General features: G+C 39.5%; 1 pseudogene; it reads left to right on the forward strand.

Moving 5' to 3' along the window:
• The first annotated feature begins 12,855 nt into the window (after positions 1–12,855).
• Positions 12,856–23,361, forward strand: LOC146610164 (cadherin-1-like; annotated as a pseudogene).
• Positions 23,362–23,586: the final 225 nt, after the last annotated feature.

Consider the following 23,586-nt stretch of genomic DNA (forward strand, 5'->3'; position numbering starts at 1 on the left):
TTATTCAGATGCTGGGGCAAACACCACTCCAACTCTGCTGCTGGCCCTTTGCACATCACAGTAAACACTGCGTGATTATCAACATAGTAAAATACAACAACATATATATAAAAAAAACACATTAAGCAAAAATAATCATGTTTTTACAAAATTCCACGGTCTCAGGAATGAGTATGACACAAAACTAACATAGCAGGATTACCAGCAAACTGCAGCTGAAAAGCTAATGCTTCATCTTAGTCAATTACTAAAATGAATCAGTAACATCAGTAAGCATGGACGCGGTTCAGTTGTGAGTTGGTAATATCCATTTTAAAGTTAGTGCTTAGCATCTCTTATAACACTAAATAAAGAGAATAGACAAGTCAAATACTCAAATATAAACATAATACAACATAGTTAACATAATCAAATATAAAGATCAGAAATATATAATACACTTCAAACTGCTCACACTATGCAACTAAATAGCATTAGTGCGAGGTTAAGCAACCGTCAGTACACAGGAACTACTTCCGGTAGTTATACAAAATAAAAGCGTCCCCCATTATAATCCGCTATAATGCTCTTATTGTGAAGGGCAAGCGGGACGCCATACTTCCGGTCAAACTACGTTCGCTAGCTAGCCGCGGCTAGCAGCAACATCGTGAGAAATCTCTTGCTAATATGGGATGTTTTGACAAAACGAGCAGATATTTGACGATTACACACCTACATTCTCACCTGAAAATATCTTAAAAGTTTACTTTGTGACCTAGAAACACGAATAAGAGCAATATATTAAACGAAATGGTGGCCGCCATTGTTTCACTCGGTAGAGGCGTGCTTTGCATTGTGGGATTTTGAGTTTTAAGGCAAATTTGCACTAAAATGTAAATATTTACAAAACTATAAAAGTTATGAACACCAAAAGTCATAGCATAGTAGTCCAGACCCAGCCGCACAAAATGATGTAAAATATGTAACCCTTGTGTCAAAACTGTGCGGCACATAAGCGTGGGAAAATTTTCACTAAAATATTAATATTTAAAAAACTATAGAAGTAATAACCACCAAAAGTCATAGCAACTCATTCCAGCTCCAGCCGCACACAATGATATATCATATGTGAACCTTGTCTCAAAACTGTGGGGCAAGTTACGGTCCAAAATTTCAGGCGGAAAAAGAATAATAATAATAATAATAATAAATCCGAGCAATAGTAATAAGTGTGCCTTTTGGCATAGGCACACTTAATAAAGAGAAACAGGAACTCAATAGTGTGGATGCTTAAAGCATCCACACAATAACTAGAAAGCGAAAATTTCTGAAGAAATTTTAAGTGTGCCTATGCCGCCGCTAATCAGTATAGTTTGCCATTCAAACGGCTACAGAGAGCAAAACTCACCGGAGCAGCCATTCTCCACCATGAACTATGGTAAAACCAAACACCGCTCGCGCCTCACAGATGACAGCTTACAGTTTTGTGTAAAGATGAGGTGACTTCGTACAGCCCCAATTTGTAGACGCTGTGCGCAGAGGTTCATAAGCAGACCCGACAATGTTTGCATGAACACACTTTGAAGCATTACGTTATGGACCACTTTTCACACATAGTTGCTGTACCCACACAGCCGGCTGTAGCTTTTCATCTCATAGCCCGACACATACACAAAAAAAAAAAAAAAAAAAAAAAAAAAAAAGCAGAGAGAGCACAGACTTTACACCTGAGAGGCGTGATTGCAGATGCCGCTGAGGTGGGTCCACCTCCCCTGCAGCGGCACTGCAGACCACGCCCTGCCACACACATCAAACACGTAAAATAAATATTTATGCACTTTTCATTCACTTTTTGTTTTTTGTTATTTTTACACAGTGTTCTGAATGATTAACAATGGTCTACAGCCAATCTTGTGTATTATTATACAAACTTTGGTTGTAAGATTCAGATAACTATTTAATAAAAGCTAAATATTTTATATGAGAGTAAGAAAGAAAAGTATATCTTTGTCTCATACTCTCATCAGACAATACATGAACCTCTCAATAAACAAAATATTTGCTCGGCTTAAATGACAAACCGCTATTTTACACAGTGGAACACTTATTTTTAAACAAAACCAATGCAGTTCGCCACTGACAGTGCTTACCTTTGCACATCACAGTAAACACTGAACCAAGATGGCGCCCACGCGAACGAGAAATCTGAACTACGGTGTCCTGCAGAGGACAAATGGTCAAAATTGCTAAAATTTACAACATATATGCAGCTCAACAGCGACACCTTGTGACTTATTCCAGTCACTACCTTACATATACATAACGTCTTACCTGACATTCAGTTCACCGGACACTCATACTGAATCACCAGCCCATATAAATGAAAAATAAGTCCAGCAGCCAACCAAGAGTCATCACGAAAGACTAGGGGTGACACGACAGCGTGAGCGGGCCTGGGTGTCAGCCAGCCCAGCCTGGGTGTCAGCCAGCCCGACCTGGGTGGCAGCCAAGCCGCGCTAGCCAGCTAGCCGCCATGCGGCGGTGAAACGAGAGCGTGAGCCGGCCTGGGTATCAGTCAGCCCGGCCTAGGTGTCAGCCAAGCCGCCCTAGCCAGCTAGCTGCCATGCGGCGCTAGCAGTAACATCGTGAGAGATATGGGACTTCTTGATAAAATATGGGACTTCTTGATAAAACGAGCAGATATTTGAAGTTTACACCCCTACATTCTCGCCTGAAAATAGGGGAGGCTGTCATAAAGTTCAAAATCAGTAACTTAGCGCGCACAGCTGTATAGAAACTCCGTCGTGCTAGCTAGCACGCAGTACAGTTATTGTAACTGTCAGCACAACGAAAATAAACTACACCTAAACTCGGTTTATATCTGACCCAAATAGAGTGCAGTTAATAACGTCTTACCTGAAATTCAGTTCACCAGCCGCCTGCTTCTCCTGCATTGGGTTTCCCTTATCCACGATTGAGCTCCGCGTTAGCCACCACCGGTCGATCGGTGTTTCTTTCCCCGCATACGAGGGGAAGAGACATATACCGGTGGCTAACGCGGAGCTAGCTAGCCACCGGTATATGAACAACTCAGTTATTTTTTCCACATCGACCAGCATCATCGGCCCATATAAACGAAAAATAAGTCCAGCTAAGACAAAGACTGTTTGCGGAGCGATCGGGGGTGAAAGGAGTTAGAGACGCCTCACTGAAAGCCAAGCCTGGGTGCTTTTGAGCGAAGCGGCGCTAGCTAGCCGAGCTAGCTAGCCGGCTAGCCGGCCGGCCAAACTAGCTAGCCGGCTAGCAGCAACATCGTGAGAAATCTGTTGCTAATATGGGATGTTTTGACAAAACGAGCAGATATTTGACGTTTACACACCTACATTCTCACCTGAAAACCGGTCGATCGGCGGCCGCCTCACATGTTTCTTTCCCCACATATGAGGGGAAAGAGACACATACCGGTGGCTAGCTAGCTCCGCGTTAGCCACCACCAAACAACTCAGTTTTTCCTCATCGACCAGCATCATCGGCCCATATAAACGAAAAATAAGTCCAGTGTGAAACAGTCGCTTGGCGAGCGATCGGGTGGTTTAGCGAGTGTCAGCCTCTTAAGTTTAAGACAAGCCCGGCTGCTTTTTAAGCGACGCGGCGCTAGCTACCCAGCTAGCGTCAGTACACAGGAACTACTTCCGGTAGTTATACAAAATAAAAGCGTCCCCCATTATAATCCGCTATAATGCTCTTATTGTGAAGGGCAAGCGGGACGCCATACTTCCGCTGTGCGTGCCGTTGATATATACCTTGGCTTTACATTAATTGTGAGAAAACAAAACAAACAAATAACTCACCGTTGAGTCGATTGTGAGGTAGTGTAAAGACGAATGAATCGGCTGGGTTATTGCACGCTGTCAACTGGTCTGAAGTGTAGGATTTGTCGATATCTGACAAGTAGGCCAACCACAGGGACACAGCGGCCGCCTCGCATTACTCCCGACATACCACTAGAGTGAGCCAGCACACCACAAATGAAGTTTTCTTGTTCTCCATTCATTTCAATGGGAAAAAACTTGCATTAAAATATTCATATTTAAAAAACTATAGAAGTAATAAACACCAAAAGTCATAGCAACTCATTCCAGCTCCAGCCGCACACAATGATATATCATATGTGAACCTTGTCTCAAAACTGTGGGGCGAGTTAAGGTCCAAAATTTCAGGCGGAAAAAGAATAATAATAATAATAATAATAAATCCGAGCAATAGTAATAAGTGTGCCTTCGCATAGGCACACTTAATAATAATAATAATAAATCCGAGCAATAGTAATAAGTGTGCCTTCGCATAGGCACACTTAATAATAAATCCGAGCAATAGTAATAAGTGTGCCTTCGCATAGGCACACTTAATAACTAGAAAGCGAAAATTTCTGAAGAAATTTTAAGTGTGCCTATGCCACCACCAATGAGTGTAGTTTGCCATTCAAACGGCTACAGAGAGCAAAACTCAGCAGAGCAGCCATTCTCCACCATGAACTATGATAAAACCCAAACACCGCTCGCGCCTCACAGATGACAGCTTACGGTTTTGTGTAAAGATGAGGTGACTTCGTACAGCCCCGATTTGTAGACGCTGTGCGCAGAGGTTCATAAGCAGACCCGACAATGTTTGCATGAACACGCTGTGAAGCATTACGTTATGGACCACTTTTCACACATAGTTGCTGTACCCAAACAGCTGGCTGTAGCTTTTCATCTCACAGCCCGACACATACAAAAAAACAAAAAGCAGAGAGAGCACAGACTTTACACCTCAGAGGCGTGATTGCAGATGCCCCTGAGGTGGGGCCACCTCCCCTGCAGCGGCACTGCAGACCACGCCCTGCCACACACATCAAACACGTAAAATAAATATTTATGCACTTTTGCATTCACTTTTTGTTTTTTGTTATTTTTACACAGTGTTCTGAATGATTAACAATGGTCTACAGCCAATCTTGTGTATTATTATACAAACTTTGGTTGTAAGATTCAGATCACTATTTAATAAAAGCTAAATATTTTATATGAGAGTAAGAAAGAAAAGTATATCTTTGTGTCCCCCTCTCCCTGTTAATGCCCTACCTGGCCCCAGGTAGTTCAATTCAACCAGGCGTTCAATTTGTGGCTCGGACTGTTTCGTTTATTCAGATGCTGGGGCAAACACCACTCCAACTCTGCTGCTGGCCCTTTGCACATCACAGTAAACACTGCGTGATTATCAACATAGTAAAATACAACAACATATATATAAAAAAAACACATTAAGCAAAAATAATCATGTTTTTACAAAATTCCACGGTCTCAGGAATGAGTATGACACAAAACTAACATAGCAGGATTACCAGCAAACTGCAGCTGAAAAGCTAATGCTTCATCTTAGTCAATTACTAAAATGAATCAGTAACATCAGTAAGCATGGACGCGGTTCAGTTGTGAGTTGGTAATATCCATTTTAAAGTTAGTGCTTAGCATCTCTTGTTGCTTCTTTACAAGCTCACTTTGTCGGGCTCTGTTAAGGCCAAATTGCCCAGAGTACGAAAGAAGGAGGGAGCTTGAGGTTCCGTTTCAGGCACTTTATTGTCACCGCTTAATTTCTGGGGCTGTAACACAGCGGGTGTACATAAGTGTCTGTCTGGGTGTGTGTGTGTGTGTGGTGTGGTTTCCTACAAAGGAAATAACCAAGGGAAATAACACTAAATAAAGAGAATAGACGAGTCAAATACTCAAATATAAACATAATACAACATAGTTAACATAATCAAATATAAAGATCAGAAATATATAATAAACTTCAAACTGCTCACACTATGCAACTAAATAGCATTAGTGCGAGGTTAAGCAACCGTCAGTACACAGGAACTACTTCCGGTAGTTATACAAAATAAAAGCGTCCCCATTATAATCCGCTATAATGCTCTTATTGTGAAGGGCAAGCGGGGCGCCATACTTCCGGTCAAACTACGTTCGCTATTTTTAGAAACGTTCCTAGCGTTTAAAATTTACCTGATACTACAAGTAACAGCGCACACAGCTGTATAGAAACTTCGTCGTGCTAGCTAGCACGCAGTACGAGTTATCGTTAGCCACCACCGGTCAATCGGGGGTGAAAGGAGAGACTGAAAGGGTGTTTTTTAGCGAAGGCTAACTGCTAGCCGCGGCTACATCGTGAGAAATCTCTTGCTAATATGGGATGTTTTGACAAAACGAGCAGATATTTGACGTTTACACACCTACATTCTCGCTTGAAAATATCTTAAAAGTTTACTTTGTGACCTAGAAACACGAATAAGAGCAATATATATTACACGAAGTGGGAGCCGCCATTGTTTCACTCGGTAGAGGAGTGCAATGCATTCTGGGATATGTAGTCTTCTACCAAGCATACAGCAAAAACTTGCATTAAAATATTCATATTTAAAAAACTATAGAAGTAATAAACACCAAAAGCCATAGCACACCATTCCTGATCCAGCCGCACAAAATGATATAACATATATGAAGCTTGTGTCAAAACTGTGGGATCAGTTACGGTCCAAAATTTCAGGCGGAAAAAGGAAAATAATAATAAAAACTAGAAAGCGAAAATTTCTGAAGAAATTTTAAGTGTGCCTATGCCGCTGCCAATGAGTGCAGTTTGCCATTCATACGGCTCCAAAAGAAAAAAAATCCAAATAAGGGTAGACAGGCCGTACTACTGCTGGCATACCACTAGAGTGAGCCAACACACCACTAATTAAGTGCGTGAGCGAACACACCACAAGTTAAGTTCTTCCCATTCATTTCAATGGGCAAAAACTAGCATTAAAATATTAATATTTAAAAAACTATAGAAGTAATAAACACCAAAAGTCATAGCACACCATTCCTGATCCAGCCGCACAAAATGATATAACATATGTGAACCTTGTCTCAAAACTGTGGGGCGAGTTACGCGCGAAAATTTTAGGCTGAAAAAGGAAAATAATAATAATAATAACTAGAAAAATTTGCATTTCCTGCGAAAATGCAGTGTGGATGCTTTAAAGCTGAAGCTGTATGCAAAAAGTAGCTGAAAAGTTGCAGAAATTGTAAAAACTTTGCAGAAGCAAAAGAAGTTTGCTAAAATGGAATAACTTAGCAGAACTGCAATATCTTAGAGGAAACATAATACTTGGCAGAGATACAATAGCATAGCAGAATTGAGCAGAAATATTGCAACTTACCAGAAACATGATAACTTCTCAAAAATACAAGAATTTAGGAGAAATAGTATAAGATAACAGAAAGAATATATTTAGCCAAAAATACTTAAACATTACAGAAACACTATGATTTAGAAAAATAGTACAACAGAGCAGAAATATTGTGATTTACCAGAGACACTGTGATGAACTATGAATATTGTAATTTTAAATTAAGACTATGTTTTAGCACAAATATTATAATTTGGCAGAAATACTATAATTTAGCAGAAATACTATATTAAGCACAAATCCTATAAAAAGCAGAAATGGTATGATTAAGCATAAATACTACATTTAGTAGAAATACTTTGTTTTAGCACAAATCCCATAAAAAGCAGAAATACTGTACTATGATTTAGTAGAAAAACTATAATTAATCAGAAATACTAAATTTAGCAGAAATACTATATTAAGCACAAATCCTATGAAAAGCAGAAATAATATGATTAAGCATAAATACTACATTTAGCAGAAATACTATATTAAGCACAAATCTTATAAAAAGCAGAAATACTATATTAAGCACAAATCCTATAAAAGCAGAAATAGTATATTAAGCACAAATCTTATAAAATAGCAGAAATAGTATGATTTAGCACAATAGTAATAAGTTAAACAGAAAAATTGGAAAAGCAAAATGGACAGCTGAAAAAATGCTGAACATGCTGAGGGTCCCTCAAATATACTTGTTAAATGACAAAAATCTGAAAAAAAATTTATGACAGCCACACAATTACAAATATGTACACATGAGGAAACACACATGCACAGAGAGACACACACACAAGATCCAATTCAGTCAACCAGTCTAACTATATTCAATTTAAATCCTACAATGACATGCTGCCAAATAAGGGCAGGGTCCTCTCTCTCCCACTAAACACACACACACACACACACACACACACACACACACACAGACAGACACAGAGGGAGAGAGCTGCCGAATTTAAATCCACCAATCAGAGTGGCTGTTTACGTTTTCCCGCCAAAACAGGTGCATCTTTTTACACACGCAGCACAGAGAGGCACAGGATTATTGCAGCCTATTTCTCATAGTGAGGACTCCCCACAAACAAATGACCATAATTTCCTAACCGTAGGGGCTAGAACGGTCATTCTTAAACCGTTTTGTTCAGAAGAGATGGGGGAATCTTCCAGTGTTAACAATTTATCATTAAAATGTGAATTTTTAGAGATATACAACATGGATGACTTGTTGACTTAGAAGCCACGAATTCCCCAATATGCAAATTTGAATGCCTGAGGCCACATATATGATTGGCTGGCTGGGAAGCCGTGCAGGCCCTGATTTGTGGATTTGAATTCCTCAGCCCTCAGATATGATTGGCTGGCTTAGAAGCCATGAAGGCCCCAATATGCAAATTTGAATGCCTCAGGACACATATATGATTGGCTGGGAAACCGTGCAGGCCCTGATTTGAAAATTTGAATGTCTAAGTCCTCACAGAGGATTGGCTGCCTGGGGACCTGGCAGAAATATATAGAAATACTATGATTAAGCATAAATACTACATTTAGTAGAAATACTATGTTTTAGCACAAATACTATAAAAAGCAGAAATACTATAATTTAGCAGAAATACTATATTAAGCACAAATCCTATAAAAAGCAGAAATAGGATGATTAAGCATAAACACTACATTTAGTAGAAATACTATGTTTGAGCAAAAATCCTATAAAAAGCAGAAATACTATATTAGGCACAAATCCCATAAAAAGCAGAAATAGTATGATTAAGCATAAATACTACATTTAGTAGAAATACTATGTTTTAGCACAAATAGTATAAAAAGCAGAAATACTGTAATTTAGCAGAAATACTATATTCGGCACAAATCTTATAAAATAGCAGAAATAGTATGATTTAGCACAATAGTAATAAGTTAAACAGAAAAATTGGAAAAGCAAAATGGACAGCTGAAAAAATGCTGAACATGCTGAGGGTCCCTCAAATATACTTGTTAAATGAAAAAATCAGCAAAAAAATGCACAGGGAGAGAGAAGTAAGTTTCTAGGTCAGCCTGGGAGCTGCTGAATTTGAATCCACCAATCAGAGAGCCTGTGTACTTTTTCCCGCCAAAACATGTGCCTCTTTTTACACACGCTGTGCTGCGTGTGTAAAAAGGCACAGGATTATTGCAGCCTATTTCTCATAGTGAGGACTCCCCTCAAACAAATGACCATAATTTCCAAACCGTAGGGGCTAGAGCGGTCATTCTTACACCGTTTTGTTCAGAAGAGATGGGGGAATCTTCCAGTGTTTACAATTTATCATTAAAATATGAATTATTAAAGATATTAGACTTGTAATGCAGCATAACTGAGCAGAGCGAAGCAAAAACTGCCTTGACTTGCCCTCAAACAACGCTTTGTAACTCGAAATCTATTTGGAGTATCGATATCATTCTTTCACCGTAAGAGACAGCAGGCTTTGGTGAACAGTCATAGAAATTTTCAGGTCTCTGTGGAAATCCAACAAAAAGTTATGACGAGAGAAAAAAGTGCTTCATTTCCACAGTTTGAAATCTGAAGAAATCTGAGCGACGGACGAATTTCCTACCCTCAAACAAGTCCAACTCATTTCAGAACGGTAATAGGTGAGAAAGAAATTCTTGAATTGTGAGCGTCAGAAGTGTCTGAAGATATACGGGGACAAGCCTCATGTCTTAACTTTGCTTCGTTAAGGAGATATGACGATTCGAATATGCCTCTCATTACAGAAATCCAGCGGTGATTTTGAACAAGCTCTCCATTCACTTTATATGGAGAGTTTTCTGACATTGTGTTGGTCTGAGGAGATTTGCGAAAATTCTATAAATCCCACAACAATGATAGTGACATTTCCTGAAAGCCAGCAAAAATACCTATGTTTTGATGTATAATTTGTGGAAGTTGAGTGAAAATTGAGCAAGTAGCAAAGAGTTGTTCGGACATGAAGAGAAGACTGCAAAACCTTCAGTGACACACTGGAAGCCAAGAGCATAGCAACCATAACAACGCATGTATTTTGTGAAAAATCACAATTTTGCAACTCAAAACTTTAAGAGGCATAAAAGTAAAACAGTAGAAGATTTGAAAAAGCTGAATCATACCTGAATAGCCCAATAATTTGTGAACATTTTAAAATTTGAATGGTTGTTCTAGGTGAAAATATGAGGAAGTAGTTAAGTTTCAAAAACAAGCAAATTTTAGCAGAATTTTGGAAGTTTTCCATTCATTTCAATGGGACAAATTAAAGGAAAAAAGCTTAATATTTTAAAAAGTATAATAGCAAAAAATACCAAAAGTCATAGCGCACATTAGCAGAAATAGCAGAATAGTTTAAAATTTGAACGGTGAAAATCGGCTGAAAATTGTGGAAGTAGTTAAGTGCCAAAAAGTGTACGGAAGCAACTAGAATAATAAAGAATAAAGAGAAACAGGAACTCAATAGTGTGGATGCTTAAAGCATCCACACAATAATAATAATAATAATAATAATAATAATAAATCCGAGCAATAGTAATAAGTGTGCCTTTTGGCATAGGCACACTTAATAAATCCGAGCAATAGTAATAAGTGTGCCTTTTGGCATAGGCACACTTAATAAATCCGAGCAATAGTAATAAGTGTGCCTTCGCATAGGCACACTTAATAATAAGAATAATAAGAATAATAAGAATAATAAATCCGAGCAATAGTAATAAGTGTGCCTTTTGGCATAGGCACACTTAATAAACCAGGAAAGTCTTGAGTGCAGACTATACTACAGTGCACAGCCTCTTTACTCTTCCTATAGACAGTGAGCATGATCTAATTTATTCCTGTGTGGCTTTTATTGTGTGGATGCTTTAAGCATCCACACTATTGAGTTCCTGTTTCTCTTTATTCTTTATTCCACTATTTTATTCTAGTTGCTTCCGTACACTTTTTGGCACTTTACTCCCTCAGTTTTCAGCCGATTTTCTCCGTTCAAACTCTAAACTGTTCTGCTCTTTCTGCTAATGTGTGCTATGACTTTTGGTGTTTATTACTATTATACTTTTAAAAATATTACACTTTTTTCGTTTAATTTGTCCCATTGAAATGAATGGGAAACTTCCACAATTCTGCTAAAACTTACTTGTTGTTGAAACTTAACTACTTCCTCATACTTTCACCTAGAACAACCATTCAAACTTTAAAATGTTCACAAATTATTGGGCTATTCATGTATGATTCAGCTTTTTCATATCTGTTACAGTTTTCATCTTATCCCTCTTAAAGTTTTCAGTTGCAAAATTGTGACTTTTCACAAAATACATGCATCGTTACGGTTGCCATGCACTTGGCTTCCAGTGTGCCACTGTAGGTTTCGCAGTCTTCTCTTCATGTCCGAACAACTGTTTCCTGCTTGCTCAATTTTCACTCAACTTCCACATATTATACATCAAAACGTAGGTATTTTTGCTGGCTTTCAGAAAATGTCACTATCATTGTTGTGGAATTTATAGAATTTTTGCAAATCTCCTCAGACCAAAACAAAGTCAGAAAACTCTCCATAGAAAGTCAATGGAGAGTTTGTTCAAAATCACCGCTTGATTTCTGTAATGAGAGGCATATTCGAATCGTCATATCTCCTTAACGAAGCAAAGTTAAAACATGAGGCTTGTCCCAGTATATCTTCAGACAAAATTCAAGAATTTCTTTCTCACCTATTACCGTTCTGAGATGAGTTACACTTGTTTGAGGGTGGGAAATTCGTCCTTCGCTCAGATTTCGTCAGATTTCAAACTCTGGAAATGAACCACTTTTCTCTCGTCATAACTTTTTGATGGATTTCCACAGAGACCTGAAAATTTCCATGACTGTTCAAAGCCTGCTGTCTCTTACGGTGAAAGAATGATATCGATACTCCAAATAGATTTAGAGTTACAAAGCGTTGTTTGAGGGCAGGTCAAGGCAGTTTTTGCTTCGCCTCTACTCAGTTCTGGTGCATTAGAAGTCAAATATCTTTAATAATTAATATTTTAATGATAAATTGTCAACACTTGAAGATTCCCCCATCTCTTCTGAACAAAACGGTGTAAGAATGACTGTTCTAGCCCCTACGGTTAGTAAATTATGGTCATTTGTTTGAAGGGAGTCGTCACTATTAGAAATAGACTGCAAAAATCCTGTGTCTCTCTGTGCTGCGTGTGTAAACAGAAGCACCTGTTTTGGCGGGAAAAAGTACATAGCCTCTCTGATTGGTGGATTCAAATTCAGCAGCTCCCAGGCTGCTTGACTGAGCTAGAAACTTGATTCTCTCTCCCTGTGTGTGTGTGACAGAGAGAGAGAGAGAGCCTTTTTATGGGATGATCTCATTGTAAGATTCAAATTCAATATATTTAGACTGGTTGACTGAATTGGATCGTGTGTGTGTGTGTGTGTGTGTGTGTGTCTCTCTGTGCATGTGTTTCCATATGTGTCCATATTTGTGATTGTGTGGCTGTTATATTTTTACAAAACATTTTGTACCTCCAAAAAAACGGCGTTTTTCGCCTCTCTCCTAATCTAATCTAATTCTGACTGGTCATCACCCTGTTTTTCCAGGTGCCTGCTCGCTTTCCCAGTGGTGCAGTTGGTAATGACACGGGTCTTCAACACAAAGGTTGTGGGTTCGATTACACCTTTTTTTTTTTTCTTTTTTCTTTTTTTTTTTTACACCTTGGTCAAAATGTTTTTTTTTTTCCCTACAAATTAATACACTATCACAGACCAGTAATTCATATTGATCATTTATTACAATTCTGCAAACTTTTATGATTTTACCAGCTTTTCTAATATGGACCTCACATTCTTGTTAACACTCCATGGCACAAATACTCTTCCCTTTAAGGTAGGTGTGTGTGTGTCTGTGTGTGTGTGTGTGTGTGTGTGTGTGTGTGTGTGTGTGTGTGTGTGTGTGAATATTTCTCCCATTTTAAAGTATTACTCCTCCATAATTGTATTTCTGCTAAATCACAGTACTTTTGCCAAATCATGGTTTTTGTGCCAAATCATAACATTTGTGTTATGTTATAGTATTACTACTAAATGGAGTAATTTCTGTCATGTTACAGTATATGTGCTGATTACAGTATTTCTGCTAAATCACAGTATTTCTACTATATTATATTTTTCTTTCTAAATATAGCATTTCTGCTATATAATTTGTGCTGAAACAGTATTTCTGCCAAATGATAGTATATCTATCAAATTAGTGTTTGTGCTAAAACATAGTATTGATTTAAAATTACAATATTCATAGTTCATCAGTGTCTCTGGTAAATCACAGTATTTCTGCTATGTTGTACTATTTTTCTAAATCATAGTGTTTCTGTAATGTTCAAGTATTTTTGGCTAAATATATTCTTTCTGTTATCTTATACTATTTCTCCTAAATTCTTGTATTTTTGAGAAGTTATCATGTTTCTGGTAAGTTAGCAGAAATATTATAAGTTCTGCTATGCTATTGTATTTCTGCCAAGTATTATGTTTCCTAAGATATTGCAGTTCTGCTAAGTTATTACATTTTAGCAATGTTCCTTTGCTTCTGCAAAGTTTTTACAATTTCTGCAACTTTTCAGCTTTTTCAGCTAGTTTTTGCAGACAGCTTCAGCTTTAAAGCATCCACACTGCATTTTCGCAGGAAATGCAAAGTGTTGTAGTTTATTTTATTTTTTTCCAGATCCGCTCTGATAAAGATAAAGCAAGGAAGCTCTATTACAGCATCACTGGTCCTGGAGCTGATCAGCCGCCTGCTCGTCGTTTCATAATGGACAGAGATACGGGCAATCTGTATGTAACACAGCCACTCGACAGAGAGGAAACACCAGAGTACACGGTAAGCATCTCCAAATGTTTTTCCAAGTGATTATTGCATTTGATCCCCATTTTAAAAAGTTGTTTTTAAATCTTTTTTTTTAATTCTTTTTGTTTGTTTGGGTTTTTTTTTTTTTAGTTTTATAAAAACATCTTGTTTTGTCCCAGTGTCATGTTAAACACACAATACTGCACAGTTAATCAAGGTTCAAGGTTCTTTATTTGTCACATGCATAGTTATACAAGTATAACACACAGTGAAATGTAGCCTGACACGCTCCTCGACATGTGCAAAAATGGGGGGGGGGGGGGGGGGGGGGGTGTAGAGGAAGAACAAAATATGTATGTGTAAAACACCAAACACCCAGCACGCCCCTGCGGGCGGTTTATCCTTCAAGCTCGGGTCCTCTACCAGAGGCCTGGGAGCTTGAGGGTCCTGCGCAGTATCTTAGCTGTTCCCAGGACTGCGCTCTTCTGGACAGAGATCTCCGATGTTGTTCCTGGGATCTGCTGGAGCCACTCGCCTAGCTTGGGAGTCACCGCACCTAGTGCTCCGATTACCACGGGGACCACCGTTACCTTCACCCTCCACATCCTCTCGAGCTCTTCTCTGAGCCCTTGGTATTTCTCCAGCTTCTCGTGTTCCTTCTTCCTGATATTGCTGTCATTCGGAACCGCTACATCGATCACTACGGCCATCTTCTTCTGTTTGTCTACCACCACTATGTCCGGTTGGTTAGCCACCACCATTTTGTCCGTCTGTATCTGGAAGTCCCACAGGATCTTAGCTCGGTCATTCTCCACCACCCTTGGGGGCATCTCCCATTTTGACCTCGGGACTTCCAGGTTATACTCGGCACAGATGTTCCTGTACACTATGCCGGCCACTTGGTTATGGCGTTCCATGTATGCCTTGCCTGCTAGCATCTTGCACCCTGCTGTTATGTGCTGGATTGTCTCTGGGGCATCTTTACACAGCCTGCACCTGGGGTCTTGCCTGGTGTGATAGACCCCAGCCTCTATGGATCTTGTGCTCAGAGCTTGTTCTTGTGCTGCCATGATTAGTGCCTCTGTGCTGTCTTTCAGTCCAGCTTTGTCCAGCCACTGGTAGGATTTCTGGATATCAGCCACCTCCTCTATCTGCCGGTGGTACATACCGTGCAGGGGTATATATATATATATATATATATATATATATATATATATATATATATATATATATATATATTCTTGGATGTTCGTTGTCTCATCCTGAACTGTGGTGCTGACACACAGATATCCAGAAATCCTACCAGTGGCTGGACAAAGCTGGACTGAAAGACAGCACAGAGGCACTAATCATGGCAGCACAAGAACAAGCTCTGAGCACAAGATCCATAGAGGCTGGGGTCTATCACACCAGGCAAGACCCCAGGTGCAGGCTGTGTAAAGATGCCCCAGAGACAATCCAGCACATAACAGCAGGGTGCAAGATGCTAGCAGGCAAGGCATACATGGAACGCCATAACCAAGTGGCCGGCATAGTGTACAGGAACATCTGTGCCGAGTATAACCTGGAAGTCCCGAGGTCAAAATGGGAGATGCCCCCAAGGGTGGTGGAGAATGACCGAGCTAAGATCCTGTGGGACTTCCAGATACAGACGGACAAAATGGTGGTGGCTAACCAACCGGACATAGTGGTGGTAGACAAACAGAAGAAGACGGCCGTAGTGATCGATGTAGCGGTTCCGAATGACAGCAATATCAGGAAGAAGGAACACGAGAAGCTGGAGAAATACCAAGGGCTCAGAGAAGAGCTCGAGAGGATGTGGAGGGTGAAGGTAACGGTGGTCCCCGTGGTAATCGGAGCACTAGGTGCGGTGACTCCCAAGATAGGCGAGTGGCTCCAGCAGATCCCGGGAACAACATCGGAGATCTCTGTCCAGAAGAGCGCAGTCCTGGGAACAGCTAAGATACTGCGCAGGACCCTCAAGCTCCCAGGCCTCTGGTAGAGGACCCGAGCTTGAAGGATAAACCGCCCGCAGGGGCGTGCTGGGTGTTTTTTATATATATATATATACACATACACACACACACACACACACACACACTGGGTGAATGTGCAGTAGTAGCAGCAAGCAGGTGAATTCTGTACATTAATATGAATAGACATCTGACTATTTTACAGGATAGACAATATAAACATATTTAAAATTAAAGGAATTTGGAATGTACATTGTGCCTTGATTTAGAGTGTCTGGAAGAGAGTCCTGTCTCAGTCAATTATAGATGATGTGAGAGGGCGGGTGTGTGTGTTTAGGGCACGGATGGCAACAACAGGTTCTTAATGTTAAATCTTCAGTTTACAGCAGTATTGAGCCTCTTCACATTTAACAAACCGTACTAGATTTGTTAAACTTTTCCTGCTGGAAATTGCAGATCTTTTTATTCATTCAAAAAGGAACATGCAACACCCTTTTGAGATACAAAAACAAAGCAGTGATATGCGTTTATAAAAAACAAAACAAAAAAAAGTGAGGCCTCAATATGTGGATATGTAAATGTCTAGCCAGTAAGTCTTTTTACCATTTTTGGGTTTGTTTTTTGTTTTGCTTTTTTTTTTCCCCCTAACCAATTCATTAACTCAAATGCAGTGTTTTTTTTTTTTTTTAGTTATTATTATTATTATTATTTTTTAAATAAAGCATCAAGTCACAGCGACAGTCACCAACTGCAATAAAATCTTTGCCTTGTTTTTATTGTGTGTAGAGATAATGTAGTAAATTTAAAGGTGAATCTGAAACTTTCTAAATGAAACGTATTAAAATCTTCCGTCTGTGTAGTTGCTAGCACATGCTGTGGATGACGGAGCAGGACCAGCTGAGGCTCCTATGAAGATTATAATCAATGTGATCGACCAGAACGACAACAAACCTTATTTTACAGTGGAGTACAACGCAAATGTTGCTGAGGCCACGGCCATCGGTATGTATAGAAACCTTATTGCAACTGGACTTCTTTGGTGGTGTTCTTTGTTTTTGTTCTTGTGTATAATTCTTATCCATGATGGAGTTTTCACCAAGTCCACTATATTTAATGAATCTTAAGATATTCAGAAAATCAGAATGACACCAAAATCAACAGGGTATGTGTTGGGTTGGAAAGAAATAAGCAGACTTTTTGCAGCAAGTCTGTTTTATTTAATAAATCTGGTAAATGAAGCAGTGTGAAGGTCTTCAGAAAATTCTGCTCTTGTTTACCTTTTTCTGAATTCCTCCACTCCAGGGACGGAGGTGGTTAAGGTTGAGGCCAAAGATGACGATGAGCCAGGTACTGACAACTCAGAGCTCCGCTATCGTATTCTGAACCAGGACCCACCGCTGCCCACTGACAACATGTTTGAAATCAACCCAGTTACTGGAAGCATCAGAGTCGCTGGTAGCGGATTAGACAGAGAGGTAAGACCTGTTAAACACATTTAAAACACAAGTGTCCTTTTACACCTATGGGCTGAAAAAACATTTTATAATGAATCCGGATCAGCAGTCTGTCACTGCTAGAAATCAATCACAAAAGGGTACTGCAAAAAATGTTTTGTTTTTTGATAATGAAACTCAAATTTGACACAGCCTCTGAAGTACAGTTATAGTTTATCAGTCTACATTTCTGGTTTGTGTCATGCCTCTGGACACACAATTCCTACTTGGCAAATAGTTTGTCAGACAAGTCTGTGTCTTCCATGCAAACTATGGGAGATCAGAGCAATCTGTTTTTGGTGCAGCATCGTAAAACTCTTTGAGACCGACTTAACACAGCAACAACAAACAGCCTTGTGCCAAATGGTCAAGGAATACTTTATTTTAAAAGGTTTGGCCACGCCTCTCAAAAGCATCATGTTTGTCATAAGCAAAATATTAAATGAGTTTAGCTTCAGCTTCTCAGCAGAATCTGCCTTCATAGATGAAGAGCTTTAGTCCGTCTGAAGGCTGCGTTAGTCTGTAAACTGATGTTAGTGTTTCTTCCTTCCTGTTGATGACCTGATCTACCTTAACAGTCCCTGTATCTTACCAGAAATATCCACAGTACACTCTGACAGTACAAGCAGCAGATATGATGGGAGAAGGGTTAACTGGAAAAACCAAAGTCATCCTCACGGTGACGGACAGCAATGACAACGCTCCAGTCTTCACTCAGAAATCTGTAAGTACGAAGTAACTGGAAACTTCCTGTTTAACTGCTGCTTTTTCACATGGTTAAAGCAGAACATTCATCCTGTATCTAACTGCATTATTAATGTTGCACTCACACATACTGACACAGCAAAAACCCACAATGGGTTTATGGTCATGACAAAATTACATACATGCATACATGCATACATACAAAATGATCTTCCAATAAATGGTTTTATTGAATCTAAATCTCTCAAAACAAACAGCAAGAAAACTCTTAACAAGCAACGATGCTCAGATGTATTTAAAGTCTTTGCATGATAGCTACTTCTCTCTCTGGGTCATGGTTGCCATAAATTGTGAGTTGTGGCTTTTTTTGTTTTTTGTGCCAAAAGACTCAAATGATTTACTCCACAGTTGTAGACTTGCATTAAGTAATGAACCTAATATAATGACACAGACTACAAAATGAGGCCATTATTCTCCATTCCTAGTTAGGAGTCTTTAGATCTGTTTTCACTGCTGTGATTTCTGACCCATCCTTTATTTTCTCACAGTATACTGCAACAGTTGATGAAAACAAAAAGGATGTTGTGGTGGTTAGGATGATAGTAACAGATGAGGATGAACCACAAACTCCAGCCTGGAACGCCAAGTTCAAGATCGTCAGTGGTGATCCTGATGGACTTTTCACAGTAAAAACGGGAACTAACAAACAGGAAGGAATCCTTTCTATTGCAAAGGTACGAAGAAAATCAGGAATTCATTCATAATATTGGGAGATGCTTATCATCTATGAATGTTTGTGTCATTTGATGGCAGCATTTTTGTGATTTCTTGTATCCTCACAAAAATCTGTGCCAACACCCTCATGTTGTGTGTGGTTTTTTTTTTGTTTTTGTTTTCCTTCCTCCTCCCTTCCTTCCAATCAGGAGCTGGACTTCGAGAGGGCCAGCAAGCACACTCTGTTGGTTTCAGTGGAGAATGAGATTCCTTTTGCTGGTGTTTCTGTGGTCACTTCTACCGCCACAGTGGTGGTGAATGTGAGAGATGTGAATGAAGCTCCAATATTTGATCCAAAGGAGATTCTTGTGGTAAAACCAGAGGACCTTGCTGTGGATGAAGCCGTGGTGCAGTACACTGCTTCAGACCCAGACACTGCACGCAAGCAGACAGTCTCGTAAGTCGGGGGGTGGGGGAGAGACTTTCTACTGCTAAAGAAAATGTATCATTGACCTCATAAGTGCTGCAAAAATTCTATTTCTTTCTAAACATTCACTTAAGTTTGGAGCTAAAACCCTCAGTCACATTTGTTTTTCCTAAGGGACTAAGGATTAAATTTGTGGATGAAACCCTAAATGGTTAAATCTCACAGATAAATGTCAAGTATTTAGATTCTTTGTTCTGTCTGATGGTCGAAATTCATTCATTGTCCTTATGTTGGGCAGATAAAATTACAGAATACTGTCTATAGCGATAAAACACTAAATATCTGTCTACCATAATGGTATATTAGGTCCTTAAAAGACCAAAATACAGTTAATTATATTGACATTGTCTTAATTTGTAATGTTAAGGTCTTAAAGCATTTTTCTTTTTTCTTTTTTTAAACCCTTAGTTGTAAAAAGCTCGTGAGGTATTGTCACCACCCTACTGGATGGCGCCATGGACGCCAAAGTTTGTGAATCTGATAACCTAAGAATGAGGCAACTTGGGACATTCAAATTCATACCATATAGGAGGCTGATGGATGGTACTATTGGCCACCAGTATTTTTAAATGATGCAAGAATCCTGTAACGGTTAATGTGTTTAATTCTCGCTAAGGTGTCACCGTGTATTTAGCCTGAGGAGAAAGTAGAGGATGTCCAAAATCGAATAACACACTGTGCCATATTGTGAAACATGCTAATTCTAATCATCCTGCCTGCACAGTATTGCCATCTTTTCTGTGACTGTCTTGTACAGGTACAAAATATTGACTGACCCAGCAGGCTGGCTGAACGTGGACAATGACACAGGTCTTATTAAAGTGAGCGCGAGAGGATTTCTTTGTCACAAACGACAGATACACTGCAACCATTGGTGCCTATGATGATGGTAGGTGGCAGTTAAGACTATTACAATTTATAACTTTTTCAGACATGGGAATTTTATTAAAGTTATGGAGGAACACTTGTTAAATTGGATAAGTTGGACTAGCCTGTATAATGTCCCGATAAAGTTGCAGGACAAGAAATCCTATGTTGCACAGACTGATCACTGAATGATGGGAATGGAATCTTTTTTCAAATTCCAGCACAAACGGCCTTTCCTGGGACATTCCCAACTAATAACATTGCAACCCTTGATTTGAAAAATTTAATAATTAGTAATTCAGTAATTAATTTGATCTTAGCCATTAGTTTTAGCCCTCAAATCTTTGTTTTAAAAGCCAAGTGCCAGTTATGAGGATCAGAGGTCTAGAGGAAAGTCTGTGTGCATTACTATGAACTTGGCTTTCTTCAATAAAGTGAAATATCATTTTAATAAAGGTTCTCCTGGTGGTTTTTTTTCTGTTACCAGATGCAGTCCCGGCTACAGGAACTGGTACCCTGATCATTCAGCTGGAAGATGTCAATGACAATGCTCCTGTCATTGAGCTGCGTAACATTCAGGTGTCTTATTTCCCATCAGCTCAACAGCGGTTTTGTGTTGAACACGTCTAATAGTGCACAATTGTTCCTTGTAAAGTCAATGTATTTATAAGCACAATTTAAAAATGATACAGGTTGACCAAAATGTTCAAATAAATTGAATAAAACAGAGCTTTAAGTTCTGTTAGGACTGTGTGAGGTTAAGAGGGAGCTAATCCGTTTAGGCTTAAAAACAAACAGAATTTTGAAGTCATTTCTAAAATGTTCTGGAAGCCAGTGAAAAAAGAGCCAACACATGGGAAAAATGGTCTTGTTTACGTGTGGCTGTCAGGAGTCGGGCTGCTGCATTTTAACAAGTAGTAGACGAGAGAGCAGAGCACGGCTGATTCCAAAATGCTCTGCTGCAGTAATCAAGGATGAAATAAAGGCATAAATTACTTTCTCAAACAGTAAAATGTAGTGAAGCTAGGATGGGGTCAATTAAAAAGTGCAAGTCCAAGTGTGCAGTCATGTGATACAGCATAAAGAAAAGCTTCACTGTGACTTTGTTTCCTCAGGTGTGCAACAAGGATCCAGCTCCTCACCTGCTGTCAGTAACAGATAAAGACGGACCAGAATTTGGACCTCCGTACTCGGTGTCTTTACAGGGCATGTCAAAGACCAACTGGACCGCTAGGATGAACGACTCCAGTATGTACACTGCTAACATGTGACAAGTATAAACTGATAAGATGGCCAGACTTTTTAAATATTTTGGTTCAGAAACCAAAATATGTATTTTTCCTGCTAACATGTGATTTGCAAATGTCAGGATTGTTTAGGTCGGACATGATTCAGTGTTCACCACTGAACATTGAGATTAGAGTGATTGGTGCAACATGGCTTTGAAGAGGTGGTAAAGCTTTGTGAAAGTGAGACAAAGAAAATCCATGAACACAGAATTAAGTAAAATATCTGCTGTCTTATTTCAGGAACGGGCATCATCTTGAATTTGGCCGCTGAGCTGCCCAGTGGAGAGTACAGTGTTATACTGAGAGTGGCAGACAAACATGGCTTGGGGCAGGACAACATCATCACAGCTGAAGTGTGTGACTGCAGGGGTGCAGAACCGACATGCTTAGGTATAGGTAGCAGCAACCTGCCCCTTATCCTTGGAATACTTGGAGCCATCCTGCTGCTCGGTGAGTCACACATCTCTAGTCTCAGGACGGTGCATCTCTTTCCTTTCCCGGCTAAGTAGGATTTGGTTGGTTACTGTGTGCTAAATGTTGTGCTCGGTGTTCAGCGCTGTTGCTGCTAGTGCTGCTGGTTACAAAACAGAGGAAAAGGGAGGAAAACGAGCCACTCCCGCTGGATGATCTTGTCAGAGACAACGTCTATTATGATGATGATGAAGAAGGAGGTGGCGAGGATGATCAGGTAAATGGGCACTCATTCTGATTACACATCAATCAAAGCTGCGCACACACAAGTCTCAGGAACAGAAAACCTGAGGTTTTCTTTTTGAGATGAAATGTTTAAAAAGGCTGATCAAATTTGTTCCATTTCAGTGATTTGACCCAGGCTTTTTACTGATAGAAGAGTTTGAGTAGACAATGGGCTAAGTGGATGAAGAGAGTGGATTGCAGAAGTACAGCAAAAATATTCCATGTAATAATGCATCATTAAATCACCTTCTTTCAGGACTCTGACCTGAGCGTTCTCCAATCTCCTCGGCCTGCCAACCCCGAGGAGATTGGCAACTTCATTGAAGATGTGAGTGAGATTCTAAAGCTCCTTAAAACTTAATGAAATGTGGTACTGAGGTGTGAATTCAGTGCATCATTTGATAACATTGACCACAGTATTACAGAAAATGGGAACCTAAGCAGCTCTTACTGCCTCATGGAAGCACTTATGTCATTTGAAGGGAGTGCATACATTTTCATTGCTTTTTGTCTAATGTTATCACACATGTTATTATCTTGCTCAAGGATATTTGGTCTGCAGTGTACCAACCTTCCGATTGGTAGGTGACCTGCTCTAAAATCTTAGACATACTTAAGCTGGATGGCATTACTTTGGCTCCAGTCATGGTGAAGGGAATTTTAATTTATTTAGTTTTTAAGAGAAGAAAAAGAATGAGTTGTTTAATTGACTTGCTCCCAGATAAGTGGCAGAAGATGGATGTTTTGGCCAAGAGTACATCATGTCTGTGCTTTGATAATGGTCACGTTTATTATTCTGTTACGTTATTGTGCTCCATGTGAGGTAAATGAAGTAAGTTGTGTAAAATTTCCTCCAACAGAATCTGAAGGCTGCAGACAACGACCCAACAGCACCCTCTTATGACTCCCTCCTGGTGTTTGACTATGAGGGAGGTGGTTCTGATGCAGGAAGTCTCTCCTCTTTGAACTCTTCAAGCAGTGGAGACCAGAACTATGACTGCCTCAATGAATGGGGCCCTCGCTTTAAGAAACTGGCCGACATGTACGGAGGAGGAGATGATGACGATATGCTGTAATCGTACCATATCACATGGCTGCATGTTTAATTTGTAAAAGCAAGCCAGAAAGGGACTTTCACCTACACATTTTGTTTTTTATAGATATATATGTGCACTGTGGTTTACCTTCTCACTGCAATCCCGTTAGCAGTTATCGCACTGATCAGAAGCCAAAGGATGAGTTTTTGTTTTGTTATGAATGCATTAGGCTCTGTATGCTTTTTTTTCTTTTTTTTAAAAACA

This window comes from Diplotaxodon limnothrissa, linkage group LG20, assembly GCF_057381915.1.
Source record: "Diplotaxodon limnothrissa isolate DT_005_m linkage group LG20, D_limnothrissa_male_GT1.1, whole genome shotgun sequence".
NCBI lineage: Eukaryota > Metazoa > Chordata > Actinopteri > Cichliformes > Cichlidae > Diplotaxodon > Diplotaxodon limnothrissa.